This window comes from Salvia splendens, chromosome 6 (assembly GCF_004379255.2).
Source record: "Salvia splendens isolate huo1 chromosome 6, SspV2, whole genome shotgun sequence".
Classification (NCBI taxonomy): Eukaryota; Viridiplantae; Streptophyta; class Magnoliopsida; order Lamiales; family Lamiaceae; genus Salvia; species Salvia splendens.
Window position 1 is genome coordinate 12,824,908 of NC_056037.1, and position 17,891 is coordinate 12,842,798.

Below are 17,891 nucleotides of genomic sequence, written 5' to 3' on the forward strand. Positions count from 1 at the left end.
GACCACTGCGTTCTAGAAGAAGGACACGTGAGGCTAATGAGCTGGATGATGATCATCATTCTGTTATCAAGGACGCCGTTCTAGAAGAGGACACGTGCTGAAATGCAAGACGCAAGGACGGAGCTGAGTCATCACTCTGTTATTGAGGAGCGACGTCATTCTAGAAGGAAGGCACGTATCAATCGATGAAACGCTCGATCATAGCGTGAGCGAATATCCTCTTCCGAGATCGTTATCCAGCTGAAGGTCATTGCGGCGAACTTATAAATAGAGGATGTGCCACCATAAAAGAGAGAATCTTTTTAGCATCTCCTTTTCAGTTTCTTCTTTTATTTTCTTTTTTTCGTTCTAGTTTAGTTCTGAGTTTAGTTTCTAGTTCCGAAGGTAGCGCAGTAAAAGAAATAGTTAGAGAGAGAGCGACCGAAGGGAGCGCGACAGAATACTCAATATCAGTTCGGCGTCGTCCCAAGTTTCCAACCAAGAACTCCTCGCCTTTACTCGCTTTCTTATTTTCCGAAGTTGATAGCTTAGTTTAATTCCGTAGTTAAAGAATCGATCTTTTTGTATTCCGCATGTTCATCGCACTGTTCTGAGCTATAAAAGTCGAAGTTGTTTTATTTTCGTCATCTTGTTTACTATTCCAGTTCAGTTTCGCTTTTAAGTCTTCGATTAATTTTCCGAATCTTTATTATGTTGAATGGCAAAGTGTTTGTGTTTTTCGTAGCATGCCTAGGTAGTTAAGATCTTATTTCCGCCTGTCGCTTACTTGATCTATTAAATTGTGTCAGCATGATGAGTAGCTTGATCAAGTAGATAGTTTACATTTTACCTAGCGTAAATCCAGTAGCTTAGAAACTCCCAAACTAAAGCGTGGCAGCAGCTGAACCCTGTTCACTACTCACACACTCGATACACCGGTTTCTCTGTGGGATCGACCCCGTTCTTGTCGCTTTACTGTTAAAGTTGTGTGAGTTTGGGAGTTACAAATTACATTGGTGGTGAGCGAGAGCGAGAATGCCTTGATTAAGTGGCAACGACATTTGCTAACTGATCCATCTGGTCGGTTATCTTCTATATCACTTGATCAAATCCGAAACAATTTCGCTAACCCACCACTATCCAACTTCAAATTTTTGAAGAATCAACGAGGTAAATTGGCTAATTTCGTAGTAAACATGTTTTAGGTTTCAATTACGCTAAAGCATGATTAAATTCAAGTTATGAGCATGATACCTGTAGGGATTACGCGAATAGATTTTATCTAAATAATCTGCTAAATAGATCAAGATATTATTTGATCGATTTGATGCACGCTTCCGCTGTCATCCCCTGCATTTCATCCTTGCAAGATCCTGCTAGTAGCATATCATCCACATATAGTAGTAGATAGGCAACATTAATATCTTTTCTCCTCTTGATATACACATACTCATCATAGAGTGACTTCTCAAATCCACAACTGAGCATGCGATCATCAAAATGTTTATGCCACTGCCTGCTTGCCTACTTCATCCCATAAAGGCTTCTCTTCAGTAAACAAACATTCCCTTCATCTCCTGGACTGACAAACCCCTCAGGTTGTGCCATATATATTGTTTCTTCCAGCTCACCATGTAAGAAGGTTGTTTTAACATCAGGTTGCTCTAGCTCCCAATCTCTTAGCAACCACAGCAAGCCATATTCTTATGGAAGTATGTTTTACAACATGGGGAAAAAATTCATTGAAATCTACCCCTTGCTCTTGTGTGAAACCTCTAGCAACTAATCTTGCTTTGAATCTGATATGCTCACCTTCAGCTGATTCGATTTTCTTCTTGAAAATCCATTTACAACTTACAACCTTTCTGCCTGGCACTCTCTCAACCAGCACCCAGGTCCCATTCTTGAGAAGAGACTCTATCTCTTCAATCACGGCAAACATCCATTTATCTGCTTCCTTGCTCTCAACTACTTCCTTGTAAGAGGCTGGCTCAGGATAGTCCACCTCCTCACCAACACAGAGGGCATAAAACAACATTTCAGCATCTGCAAACCTTGAAGGTGGCTTTATATTTTGTCTCCTTGCTCTATCTCTAGCAAGATGATAATTCTCAAGAGTTTCTGGAGCTTCAACTTGCTGACCTGTGCTGCTATCCTCTGCACCAGGATCTTTTGTACCTTGAGTGGGGTTGGACTCAATCTGATCAACCGCTACACCCTTAGTCTCCACCTCAAAGTCAGCAATCTCATTTCTCTGATCAGTCTCTGTATTTCCTTTCAGAAATGACATCTCATCTTCCCAGAAAACTACATCTATGCTGATCACAATCTTTGAATTCCCAGGTTCTATGCACCATAACCTGTAGCCTTTTACCCCAGGTTGATAGCCAAGCATCACACATCTCCAAGCTCTGGCCTCTAACTTCCCTTGCTTGATGTGAGCAAAAGCCTTGCAACCAAACACCCTTAATCTGGAATAATCTCCATGGGCTCCATGCCATCTAAAATCTGGTGTATCACCATTAATGCTTGAAGATGGGCATTTTTTCATCATCTTCACAGCTGTAGAAGCAGCCTCTGCCCATAACTTCCTTCCCAAACCTGCTGATAGCAGCATACATCTGACTCACTCAACAATAGTTTTATTGGCCCTCTCTGCAACACCATTTTGTTGAGGGTTGAGTGGAACTATTCCATGCCTCTTCATCCCTCTGTTTCTGCAAAAATTCATCAAACTCCTTTGATAGATACTTCAGTCCATTATCAGTGCGCAGACACTTCAACACTGTTCCCTTTTCAAGTTCAACCTCAGTGCACCAATTTCTGAATTTGCTAAAAGCCTCTAACTTCTCTTTTAGTATATAAATCTATATTTTCCTTGAGTAATCATCTATGATACTCATGTAATATCTGTCACCTCCTATGGAATTCACTTGTGCAGGACCCCATAGATCACTATGTGCATAGTCCAGTGGCTTGGCTGATGTGTGCTTGCCTTTTGGATAACTGAGTTTCTTTGATTTTCCAAGCACACATTCCTCACATCTAAGATGCTCCACCTCCAGCCGAGTCTGCATGACCCCAGATTTCACCAGCTCCCTGATGCTACCCTCAGTTGGATGTCCCAACCTTCTATGCCATAACTTCAAGCCCTCAGATACTGAATTCACCTCTGCCTTAGCTGCAATCTGAACTTCACCCAGCAAGTAGTATAGGCTACCTCTTCTTTCTGCCTCCATCACCACTTTGCTATTTTTTGTCACCACCATTTTCCCTCCAGCAGATGAAAACACATAGCCTTTGCATTCAAGAAGACCAAGAGAGATCAGATTTCTCTTCACTTGAGGTATATATCTTACCTCTGTCAAGACCCTAATGCAACCTTCTTCCATCTTAAGCCTTATTGTGCCTATTCCTTTTACATAGCACACCTGGTTGTTACCCAGAATAACTATCCCAGAACTCTGATCCAGATCTTCAAACCACATCAGATTGGAGCTCATGTGGAAGTTGCATTCTGAATCCATTATCCAGGATCCACCAATGCCATTATCCACCACATTCAAGATTTGATTTTCCTCACTATCTTCCACACAGTCAGTTGCATTGACCAATTTCTCTCCAGCTTGTGCTTGCTTTCTCTTCCAAGCATAGCAATCCTTCTAGAGATGGCCAGGTTTCTTGCACCAATGGCAAGACCGAGACTCCTTCTTTTCACCTTGACCCGCTTTAGGTGTATCCTGTTCTTTCTTGAAGGGCTTCTTAAATTTGTGTTGCTTTACATTCAGACTTTCCGCCATGGATGAACCAGCTCCATTGTTCAGCCCACTCCTATGAAGTTCTTTAGCTCGAATTGCCGATTGAACTTCCACAAAAGTGATAGCTCTGTCCCTCCCATAAAAAATTGTATCACGGAGTTGATCAAAAGATCTAGGCAGAGCATTTGAAAGTAGGATTGCCTTATCCTCATCCCCAATTTTCACATCAATATTCACTAGATCATCTATGGCTTTACTAAAATCCTCCAACTGTTCTAGCACACCCTTCCCCTCCAAGAACTTATAGGAATATAATCTCTACTTCATATACAACCGATTTGCCAACGATTTCGTAAGATAGAGATCTTCTAACCTGGTCAGAATGCCCGCAACCGTCGTCTCCTTTGCCACCTCCCGCAAAACTTTATCGGGGAGGCACAATACGATCGTGTTGTGTGCTTTGGCCTCGACCTCAGCTTGCCTCAACATAGCCTTCTCTTCGAGAACCCCTTTTTCCTTCTGATTCTTCGGCTTTGATTCCAGAGCCGATGCGAGCCCTTGTTGCATCAACATCGCTCTCATCTTCATCCTCCAAAGTCCGAAATCGTTGTTGCCAGTAAATTTCTCGGCCTCGCGCTGCCATCTTCAAGAAAATGCAAGAAAAAACCTAATTCAATTTTCAGCTCAGAATTTTGAGAAATTGCAATTGGTGGAAAAATCGCCCTCTTTCCACATACGGCGCCAATTTGTTATAAATCGGATTCTGGAACTGAGAATTGAAGAACACTAGTTTGATTGAGAGAAAAATAAAGAAATCTTATTGAATTCAACAAAGGAAACGAGCTGTGTATTTTTGGAGAAGATACACAAACTAACTAACTAACAACCTTTTTATCTAACACAAATGAACACCTAACGGCTAAAAAGAATGGACGGTCAAGATTAGAACAATCTAACTAATCTCCATCTAACGGCTGTTGTAGCTCAACAGCTTTTTCATCTCTTCTTCAGCTCTTGAGCTTGATTAAACTCAATCACTCACGCAGATCAATCACACAACACTTTAGAACGGAGGGAGTAATATTATCTAAGAGAATGCCACACATATATTGATGGTATATAATTATAAATAGATGAATTTGATCATGCGTGCCAGATTAAAGCTTTAATGTTCATTTTAGAAGCTGCAAATACTGATATAAGGAGTATAAAATAACGCATACAATAACAACAAAATTACAGCTAGTTTCTATCTTTTTTTAAGTTCATAATCGAGGAGTTCTTTTTTTAAAAAATACTACCTTGTGTTTGCGCAAGTTCAATGGATTATACACCGCCTAACTATATAAACATTAAAAAATAAATAGGATTTAATATAAAAAAAATATCCAGCTCGAAATCCTTGTACCAGACCATAATCATAATGCCATATCGCCAACTTTACGTGATAATCAATATGCTTCAATCGAATTTTATTATATAATCCTTTTCAGATAAGATTATAGGTATATATAGGGTAGTGATATAATAAAAATCATATGTTTAATGAGAACTCAAAACTTTAATTCTAGCCGCTAAATATTACTAATCAATGATTATAATGTTTCCATTTGAAAATACCAATAACTTCTATAAATCTGTCAAAAAAGGGTATAATAGACATTTTTATGACACGGTTAATCATTTAATTATCGAATAATTATGTAATCCTGATTTCATGGTTCTCTCTCCTTCCACTATCCACGTAATTAAAACCACTTCAATTCTTCTCCCTCATTCCAACTTTTAGTCTTTCTCTTCTCCCCCGCGTTCTCCCAACCCTCTTTCTCTTCCACTATTCACGTAATTTGTGAAGTAGCAACGAAGCAGCGGCGGCAATTGCAATGAGTTCTCGGAGGCAAAAACCAGTGCAGCATCCGGCGGAGTCCTCTTCTGCCTCGTTGAATCTTTGTTGATGTTGAATTTTGTGTTGAAAACCTAGATTTTCTCTTCTCCCCCGTGTTCTCTCAACACGATTTTCTGTTCTCGGAGGAAAAAACCCTAAATTTTCTGATTCGGCGAAAAAATTGCATGAATTTTGTGTTGACACTGCGTCGTTGATTCCTGTTGAATTTTGTGTTGAAATGACGTTGAATCTTTGTTGCTATTGAATTTCATGTTGAATCCTTGACACTTTGTTGATGTCGAATTTTGTGTTGAAATGGCATTGAAGCTTTGTGGATGTTGAATTTCGTGCTGAATCGTCGATTCTTTTGTTTTGCTGTTGTATTTTTGCGATGAAATTGTGTTGACTCTTTTGTTCTGCTGTTATTGAATTTTGTGTTGAAATCGTGTTGATTCTATGTTGATTCTAAAATTGTTGTTGTGTTGAAATCGTGTTGATTCTATGCTAATTCTAAAATCGTTGTTGATTTTATGGAGATTTTTTGTTTAATTTTTTTTTTTTGAATTTGTGTCCATTGTCTACCCATATTTATAGTTGATTCACGAATTTTGTTCTGATTTTGTTAAAAAAACATATTAATGTTGCTTATTTCCGTTCTGCTGATTTTGTGTTGAATTTGGTTTGGTGAGATTTTGATGATGTGATGAATTTGTATTGATTATGTGTTGATTTAGTGTTGGTCTTGTGTATTCGAGAAGATTATAGGTGTTTTCCATATTGTAATCTGTGTTGATTTTGTGAAAATGGTTTTTTCGTAGGAAAGGGTAAATCTGTTGAAGAGGGTGGAACAAATATGAGAAAAACCCTTCAACAGATGGTGCAGTGTCAAGGCAATCAGGGGAATATTCCAACAACCACGACAAACCATGCGACCAAAAAATTGTTGATGATTAAAAGAACAACTAGGTTCTTTTTGAGCAATCTTAGTTCACTCACAGATATGCAGAAGGCAGCAGTTAGGGAACTAGGATTTGGAGCTCTTTTAGATTACTATAAAGTAGGTTGTGTGCCTACAACTTTAGACTACTATAAAGTAGGATTTGGAACTTTATGCAGGTCAGATCTACATTCTGCAATGATTGAGACGGTTACACAAAGCAGCCTAACGTTAACAGAGAATAAAAAAAATGAACTTAATGAACTCGCACAACTACTATGAATATGAATCAATGAAAATGTCAACGTAGGATCAACCACATGCAACGACATATCAACAAAAATAGCACAAAATTTCAACACAGGTTCAACGGAAAATTAAAATTCTGGAAATTAAAAATCCTCAACATATGAAAAACACTTTAACAAAGAGAAATTATGAATCACGAATGATTCAAACTACGACATACTAAAAGCAAGCATCTGGAAATGAAAAATAAATATTCGTTTTAACACAAATTACGCCAAATGAAATTACCTTTATCAGCGTTAGAACCCTCCATATAATAGAAAACTGTTTTGACACAGATTTCGCAAAATGGTTGCATCCAATATGAGATTCAGCCGGATATTACTCCGATGCTGAACAAACAAAGATATCAATTTAATTGTTGAGAATAGGAGACGTCAATTACAATGGTGAAGATCCTCGTTGAAGATGTGAATATTTGCAGTTTGGAAAGTGGGAGATTAGCAGCGATGTGAATATTTGCATTTTGTAAAGTGGGAGATTAATTAGGAACGTATAAACTGCTGATCAAATTAAGTTACAAAATTACCCTCTGTTGACAAAATATATGCTCTTGTTGACATATGAATTCAACGACATATTAACCACATATTTGATATAATTAGTGACAAGGATTAAAGTTTTGAGTTCTCATTAAATATATGGTTTTCATTTGATCACATCCATATATATATATATATATATATAGGGTCCTGTTAGGTTGAGATTTTTTAGCTTAATTGAGAATTGAGATGCATTTTTAGCCACTCATCCACAACATTTTCGAAATGTCAACTGCAAGTAGATTATGTCAACTCGGAGGTATTTTCGTCTATAACCTGCACATCAAATGTCAACAACTTGTAGTTGACATTATATGTGTATAGTTGACATGAATTGTATATGTAGTTGACATGAATTGTATATGTAATTGATGGGGATTGTACACATAGTTGACATTATATGTGTGTAGTTGACATGAATTGAGTATGTAGTTGACAAAAAAAATTAAAAAAAAATTAAAAAAAATATTTATTGAATAAAATGTATCATGAAATTACCATTCTACCCTTTCATAATTAATTAATCTAACAATATTTTTCATGTGACAAATTCTGGACGACTCATTTAATAAAAATGAGTGGCTGATAATGTATCTCAATTCTCAATTAGGCTAAAAAAATCTCAAATTGATCACAACCATATATATATATATATATATATATATATATATATATATATATATATATATATATGGGTGCATTATAATTAGGGCTGGCAATTTTCGACACGACACGATAATCTGACACGAATCCGCACAAAATTATTGGGTTGGGGTCAAGTCTTATTGGATCCGTGTCCTTATCGGGTTGACCCATTAAGAACCCGATAATTTCGGGTTGGGTTCGGGTCGGATGCGGGTCGGATACGGGTAACCATTAAGAAATTATATATTACTTTAATTTTTTAATTTCTTATAAATTAGGTTTAAATAGTATAAAACGAATTTTAATTGTGTAAATTAGGTTAAAAATTAAGGTTTAATCGTGTAATATTAGGTTTAAATCGTGTAATATCAGGTTCGGGTTGTTATCGTGTCGTGTCAACCCATATTATATCGTGTCGATAACGGGTTCGTGTCGGGTGTGGGTCGTGTTCGGATTTGAAGGTAGCAGGTCGGGTTCGTGTTCGGATTTACAGTTTCCTTAACAGGTCGGGTTCAGGTTAGGCCTTATTGGGTTGGGTCATTATCAGGTTGACCCGATAACGACCCAATCCGCACGATTTGCCAGCCCTAATTATAATGATAACCCCAATTTCCGTAATAACCCTATAACCAAATCTGGACCACATATTTTTAAAATCACGCGGTTGATATTCAAACTTAGATTTACTTCATAAAAAAAAGCGCGGGGGTAAATATGTCATTTCGCTCATGATAAAATTTACGTATCCAAATTTCGCTCATTTAATTTCTGAATTTCGCTCATTTTATCATTTTATCAGTCAGTCAAAAGTATCATTTATCAACTCAGAGTATCATTCTATCCGGGAAAACTATCATTCTATGCAATAAACCTAACATATATCATTTTATCAGTCAGTCAAAAGTATCATTTTATCAACTCAGAGTATCATTCTATACGACAAAACTATCATTTTATCAGTTTTATGTCATTTTGTCACGTTCAAGTATCATTTTATCAGCTTATATGCAATTTCTTCAGCTAAACTATCATTTTTATAAGGTTACTGTCATTTTATCCGCTTAGATTATCATTTTATCAGGTAAAAGTATCATTTTATTAAACAAAAATGTCATTTTATACACCAAAAATACCTATCATTCTATAGGCTGAAAGTATCATTCTACCCGGCAAAACTATCATTCTATCGGCTGAAAGTATCATTCTATCCGGAAAAACTATCATTTTATCAGTTTTATGTCATTTTGTCACGTTAAAGTATCATTTTATCAGCTTATATGCAATTTCTTCAGCTAAACTATCATTTTTATAAGGTTACTGTCAGTTTATCCGCTTAGATTATCATTTTATCAGGTAAAAGTATCATTTTATTAAACAAAAATGTCATTTTATACACCAAAAATACCTATCATTCTATCGGCTGAAAGTATCATTCTATAGGCTGAAAGTATCATTCTATCGGGCAAAGGTATCATTTTATCAGTTTTATGTCATTTTGTCACGTTAAAGTATCATTTTATCAGCTTATATGCAATTTCTCCGGCTAAACTATCATTTTTATAAGCTAACTGTCATTTTATCCGCTTAGATTATCATTTTATAAGGTAAAAGTATCATTTTATTAAACAAAAATGTCATTTTATACACCAAAAATACCTATCATTCTATCGGCTGAAAGTATCATTCTACCCGGCAAAACTATCATTCTATCGGCTGAAAGTATCATTCTATCCGGAAAAACTATCATTTTATCAGTTTTATGTCATTTTGTCACGTTAAAGTATCATTTTATCAGCTTATATGCAATTTCTTTAGCTAAACTATCATTTTTATAAGGTTACTGTCATTTTATCCGCTTAGATTATCATTTTATCAGGTAAAAGTATTATTTTATTAAACAAAAATGTCATTTTATACACCAAAAATACCTATCATTCTATCGGCTGAAAGTATCATTCTACCCGGCAAAACTATCATTCTATCGGCTGAAAGTATCATTCTATCCGGCAAAACTATCATTTTATGCAGTAAACCTAACATTTATAAGCTAAAAGTATCATTTTATTAACTCAGAGTATCATTCTATCCGGCAAAACTATCATTCTATGCAATAAATCTATCATTTTATCATTTTATAAGTCAGTCAAAAGTATCATTTTATCAACTCAGAGTATCATTCTATCCGGCAAAACTATCATTCTATGCAATAAACCTATCATTTTATCATTTTATCAGTCAGTCAAAAGTATCATTTTATCAACTCAGAGTATCATTCTATCCGGCAAAACTATCATTCTATGCAATAAACCTATCATTTTATCATTTTATCAGTCAGTTAAAAGTATCATTTTATCAACTCAGAGTATCATTCTATCCGGCAAAACTATCATTCTATGCAATAAACCTATCATTTTATCATTTTACGTGATATTTGGCAAAATTCAGAAATTAAATGAGGGAAATGACAGTTTTACCCCCGCCCTTTTTTTATGAAGTAAATCTAAGTTTGAATCTCAAAACTATCATTCTATGCAATAAACCTATCATTTTATCATTTTACGTGATATTTGGCAAAATTCAGAAATTAAATGAGAGAAATGACAGTTTTACCCCCGCATTTTTTTTATGAAGTAAATCTAAGTTTGAATCTCAACTGCATGATTAGAAATATGTGTGGTCTAGATTTGGTTATAGGGTTATTACGATATTTAGGGGTTATCATATGATCACGACTATATATATATATATATAGGGTAGTGATCAATGTATAACTAATCTTAAGTGTATAACTAGAGAATAAATCTCAGCCACACATCTTAATGGAACAAATATTATTTATTTTAATTATACAAAATAGGCCAAGGATATTTTTGGAAATTACATTATCAAATTTAAATCAAATTATGCAGCCTAGTTCAGCAATGAGCTGGAGAAGTGCGACAAGGCCAAGGCCGCCAGCTCCTCCGCCGATTTCCTCGGTGCCGTCTCCAAGTACGGCAAGCTCGACTCCACCCAGGGTGTCGGCAAGTACGTCGACCAAGCCGAGGGCTACCTCCGCCAGTACGGCGCCCCCCGCTGAAGACAAACCCGCGGCCGAGACTGAAATTCCTTCGGGCGGCGACGTGAAGAAGCCGGAGGAGAGCGGCGAGGTTGGGGACTATGCGAAGAAGGCGGAGGAGCTGCTCGGCGGAACCGGTGAGAAGAGCGGGGCGGAGGGTTTGTTGAAGGCTGCCGGCTAGATCAACCCACGTGTGATGCGCAGTTACCTTAATCAAATGAGTACACTGTACACACATGTATTATTAATAACGATTAGCGAATAGTTTTAGTAGAATTTAAATTGATTTATTTGCTTGAAATAAAGTTACATCTCTACTTATGCTATTTTTACAAAAAAAATGATTATGTCATGTTTAATATAGCTAATTGTCACAAATATGGTACGTAGTCCTAATTTAAGTTGGCTGATATTATCCACAATCATAGTTATTTTCTCCCAAAAAATCTCAATAAAAGAGTGATTTTACTTCACTCTTGTTTACAAAACACATCACTCTTAGCATGATTTTACTTCACTCTTGTTTACAAAACACACCACTCTTGTTTACAACACACATCACTCTTAGCATGATTTTACTTCACTCTTGTTTACAAAACACATCACTCTTATTATGATTTTACTTCACTCTTGTTTACAAAACACATCACTCTTGTTTACAACACACATCACTCTTAGCATGATTTTACTTCACTCTTGTTTACAAAACACATCACTCTTATTATGATTTTACTTCACTCTTGTTTACAAAACACATCACTCTTGTTTACAACACACATCACTCTTAGCATGATTTTACTTCACTCTTGTTTACAAAACACATCACTCTTGTTTAAAAAACACATCACTCTTAGCATGATTTTACTTCACTCTTGTTTACAAAATACATCACTCTTAGCATGATTTTACTTCACTGTTTACTTCACTGTTGTTAACAAAACACATCACTGTTAGAATGATTTTCTCTTATTTCAAGTTCATGAGTAATGATCAGTAGAACATAGGCATTCATGTCATTTCAAACAAAATTGGACTGTTTTACAACTGTGATGTTTCAAAATTAGTTTTACAAAATGGCTTCTACCAATACAACTTATAGGCTCTTCTATCTATATATTATCTCCTCTTTGTCGACAGGCTTCGACGTTCAGCTTCTTTCTCAGCAACGATGACACAGAATTCTGCACCAAGCATCTCAGGCACTTCAAGATCCATAGACTTGCTCAACTCAACAATTTGTGTGATAATTTCTACTGTAATCGTGAAGCCTAAAGTAGATAGCATTAGCTGATCTACAAATATTAGAATGATTCTCTGCGAGCAGCTTCTCTCAGCACCATGGAAGTCGGCAGCGTCGGGAGACTCTCGTTTCTAATCGAGAACGACAAGACCGATCAACCTCCCAAGCCTGCGCGAGAGGAGAGATCGGAGCAGGTCATATTCCTGCGGCGGAGCGCTAGCAGCTGCGTCGAGGTGAAGAAGACTAACGGATTTTGGATTGAATTTGCAATGTACCTAATTTTGGATGTCAATGACCATTATACCCCCGCTTTGTTATTGTGGAGTAAATTTGTGAGAGAGGGAACTAATATCTCCTTTAAATTCAAAAATTACATGTATTAATAGTAGCCCTTGATTTTTTTGATCTTGTGGCTATTATTTGTTCTCTAGTTATTTGGTTAAGGGGTGTTTACCATAGATCACTACCCTATATATATATATATATATATATATATATATATATATATATATATATATATATATAGAGTCTCATTATTCACAAATCTAGTCTTAAAGACCGAACTAGAGACCAAATTAGGGCCCTTATATCTAGTTTTTAGTGGATGAGATGAGATGATGTAGTGAAAATTTCCGTAGTTCATTACATACACAAATTACTTCAACACGGGGGTATTTAAGTCATTTTATAATTAGGGTAAAATTTAGAATTCGTAGATCACAAAAAATTCACTAATTTTATACCCCGTCTCTTCTTCTCTCAAAACCTCTCTGAAAACCTCTCTGAAAAATCAAGGATTCTTCATCTTCATCGATCATCTCCGACCGATTCAACTGAAATCGGTGACAACCATCCCCGATTCAGCATCTCCATCGGTCGATTCAGCATATCCATCGATCATCTCCGGCCGATTTCAACTGAAATCGACAACAATCATCCCCGATTCAACATCTCCATCAGCCGATTCAGAAATCTCCATCCACCCGAGATCGACATCTCTTCAGCCTAACCTGAAATCGGCGTCAATTCGAAATGGTTGACACACGCAAATCATCGACCGAAGGTGAAGGACGCCTATTACATTCTGGTCGTACGTCTCGTTCAGGTAATACACATTTGATTTTTGGCTTTGATTTTTCTTTAGGAGAGATTACTTCAACATTTGATTGTTGCATAAATCGATTACTTTAGGATAGATTACTTCACATTACTTCTCTGATATTTAAGAGAAATATATCAAAAAGTGTGGCTACAGAAATCATCGATTTAGTTCATTTCATGAGGATATTACTTCATTTCATGAGGTTATTACATCATTTCATGAGGCTATTAATTTAGTGTTTGATTTTTCATTTTTTTTGAATTTATGTGGTTAATGTGTGCTTCTAGCTCATTTCTGGACTCATTTGAATTATGTGGCATAAAATGATATGCATCTTCTAAATGTGATTTATTACTTTATAATTTGGAAACATTGCTTCATAATTCATATTTCAAAGCACAATACTTTAGCCGCTGATGTGAATGGTTGACACAAGAAAATCGTCGATGGAAGGTGAACGACGGTGATTGCGTTCTGGAAGAACGTCTGCCTCAAATAATACACTCTTTTGAAGCTTTATAGTTTTTGAAATTCTAATTTACTTCATCTGTTTGTAATTTGGTTTCTGATTTTCGTCCAATTATTTCATGAAGCAGAGCGGAGGAAGGTCAACGTAGGCGTCAAATATACTCGTAGGTCAGTAGCTAAATCACAACCGGTGGATAAATCAAAACACAAGAAAAGTTCGTTTGGTGTTCAGTATTGCAAGCCAAATAAATCCATATGCCAGAAGGTAAAAATAAATTTATGACCTAGTCATAATTCATGAGATGAAGTTAATTGTGTTGTATGAATTTTATTAACTGTGTTATATGCATATTTTGTGAAGAAATAACAGTTGAATGAACTAACTAACCTATTTGATGAAATAATAACCTCATGAAATGAAGTAATATAAACTAACGTGTTTTGTATGCATATTTTGCTAGGAAATAAGATTGAATGAACTAACTAACTAATTTGATGAAGTAATAACCTAATGAAATGAAGTAATATAAACTGACTTGTTTTGTATGCATATTTTGCTTTATAATTACATTGAATGAACTAAATAACTTATTTGATGAAGTAATAACCACATGAAATGAAGTAATATAAACTGACATGTTTTGTATGTATATTTAGCTGGGAAGTATACTTGTAATGAACTAAAGAACCTAATGATAATGTTACAAACTATTTTAATGATGATATAAACTATGTTTCGAATGTTGAATTGTTGTTATGTGTTTCTTATATATAGGTGAAGATAACACAGGGGAAAATCCTCTAACTCACAATGGGGTGAAAAATCAAATAGGAGGAAAGGGATGAAGAGTTTCGGAAGATGTAGTTGAGGCATGGTGACATGGTGATAAGGACATTTGTGCAATCACTGGATGGGTCGTCCCCACGCCCTAACAAATGGGCGGTGCCCAGAATCACGGCTCAGCCCTTTGTGATGAGTTGGTGTGTCAAATTTGGATGATTTCTTGTATTGGACAAGTTTGTATTTTTTTTTTTCTTTTTTCAAATGGAGAGTTTGTATTTGGTTATGGGGTTTATACAGTGAGGATGGTGTGGTTTACCAACTTTCTCCTACAGTGGAAATAGTTGACTATTTTGGAGAAAATTCAAACGATTTTATTCACCATAGTAGTTTAATGAATAATAAACTACTACAATGATGTAATGAACCTCCTGGGATGAACAATAAATACTAATAAATATTTGATTACTAAAACACTTTACACAATCTATTCAATTTAAAGTTTGCCAAAAATTTAAACAAATTCAAATTCAGAGTGTGATGAAGTAATAAAACACATGGAATGAAGTAAATAAATACAATAATGAAGTACGAAACCTTTTTAAAAAATTTGAATTACTTCGTTTCAATAGTTAATTACTTCATTCCAATAGATTATTACTTCATTCCATTTTGAATTTGAATTTGTTTAACCTTTTTACAAAATTTAAAGCGAATAGACTGTTTGAAGTGTTTTCAGTTTATTACTTCATCCAGTAGATTAATTACTTCATTCCAATAGATTATTACTTCATTCCACTTTGAATTTGAATTTGTTTAACTTTTTTACAAAATTTAAAGCGAATAGACTGTGTGAAGTGTTTTCAGTTTATTACTTCATCCAGTAGATTAATTACTTCATTCTAATAGTTAATTACTTCAATTTAATAGTTAATTACTTCATTTTAATAGTTAATTACTTCATTCCAATAGTTAATTACTATAGTTAATTACTTCATTTCAATAGATTATTACTTCATTCCACTTTGAATTTGAATTTGTTTAACCTTTATCAAAATTTAAAGCGAATAGACTGTGTGAAGTGTTTTCAGTTTATTATTTCATCCAGTAGATTAATTACTTCATTCCTATAGTTAATTACTTCATTCCAATAGATTATTACTTCATTCGACTTTGAATTTGAATTTGTTTAACTTTTTTACAAAATTTAAAGCGAATAGACTGTGTGAAGTGTTTTCAATTTATTACTTCATCCAGTAGATTAATTACTTCATTCTAATAGTTAATTACTTCAATTTAATAGTTAATTACTTTATTTTAATAGTTAATTACTTCATTCCAATAGTTAATTACTATAGTTAATTACTTCATTTCAATAGATTATTACTTCATTCCACTTTGAATTTGAATTTGTTTAACCTTTTTCAAAATTTAAAGCGAATAGACTGTGTGAAGTGTTTCAGTTTATTATTTCATCCAGTAGATTAATTACTTCATTCCTATAGTTAATTAGTTCATTCCAATAGATTATTACTTCATTCCACTTTGAATTTGAATTTGTTTAACCTTTTTACAAAATTTAAAGTGAATAGACTGTGTGAAGTGTTTCAGTTTATTACTTCATCCAGTAGATTAATTACTTCATTCCAATAGATTATTACTTCATTCCACTTTGAATTTGAATTTGTTTAACCTTTTTAAAAAATTTAAAGTGAATAGACTGTGTGAAATGTTTTCAGTTTATTACTTCATTCAGTAGATTAATTACTTCATTTCAATAGTTAATTACTTCATTCAATAGATTATTACTTCATTCCAGTTTGAATTTGAATTTGTCTAACCTTTTTACAAAATTTAAAGCGAATAGACTGTGTGAAGTGTTTTCAAAATGAAGTATTTATTCTTTATTACGATGTATGTCAATGTTGATGAAGTTATAACCTCATTTAATAAGGTTATTGGACTAAAGTAATAACTCAATTGAAGTTCAATGAAGTAAAATCCTATTGGGATGAATTGGCATAGTTGTTGAATGAAATAAATCAATATCATCACTTTTCACTTACTTTCAAGCAGTCGCTCAAATATTCTAAGTCAACAAATAAAATGATTGTCAGTTTCGCTAATTTCTGAAAATAGAAAATCCATGGCCACTACCGGAACTGCAGCATTCGCCGCCGGTATCTGTCCGTTGACCACCCGCCGCGATGACCCTGAGAATCAGTCAAATCCTCAAATCCCAATAAGAATTCTGAATACTTCTGCACTCACATCATCCAAATGAACTATTAATTCATTATTGACTATTACTAGTACATTCTGTTGAGTTATTGCATTAATTCAGTAAATGTTTCATGCATATGCAAGTTGATCACATCAATAATCATTTCATTATAAACAACATACTGTTTGTACCTATTAGTTGAATAGGTTGTGCCAACGATACTATATCACCGTAGAGATGGAAATTCTTTTTAGCAATGGGATCACACCAGAAAAGATGAGTGAGCCTATCCTTAGAGTTCGCCTCAAAATCATAGGTGAATGCTGGACAATTCTCTTTCTTTCGGCTCATCCCATTAAGTACCATTTGTGCATCTGCCCCACTAGTATATGCTCTCAAGTCGTGCCTATAGTTTCTAACTTCTACAACCGTGCAACCAACATAATCCAGCCCATCAAGAACTTCATTCAGCAACTTAAAAGTCAATGTAGGGCCTATGTTTGCACTTGCACAATCTAGTATAAATTTCTGATGCAATAGGTCAATGTTGCGATTCAGCCTCATGAATCGCTTATGGCGTAACTCCACCATATCATGATTATGTATTTCATCAAATTGATTGACAACATAACCAATTCCTTTACAAAACTTAAAAGCAATTTTAGCCTTGCAAAAATACTTCCTAGAAGAACGTCTACGCTTTGACTCATGCCCTTGCATTTTCATTTTCCTCTGACCTTCTCTACTGCACACAACATACAACCATGTGACATGATCCCCCTTCTTTTTTTATCCATGTTTACGAGTGACAAACCCAACATATCGTGCACACTTATTATAGAACTCAATAGCATCATCAAGTCTAAGAAAAATCTGTCCAATGTAAGGCTTCAGCTCGGATGGACAATCAGGTAAGTGTGACACTATTATAAAACATTCAAACTTCTGTTAGTGGAAAATTTA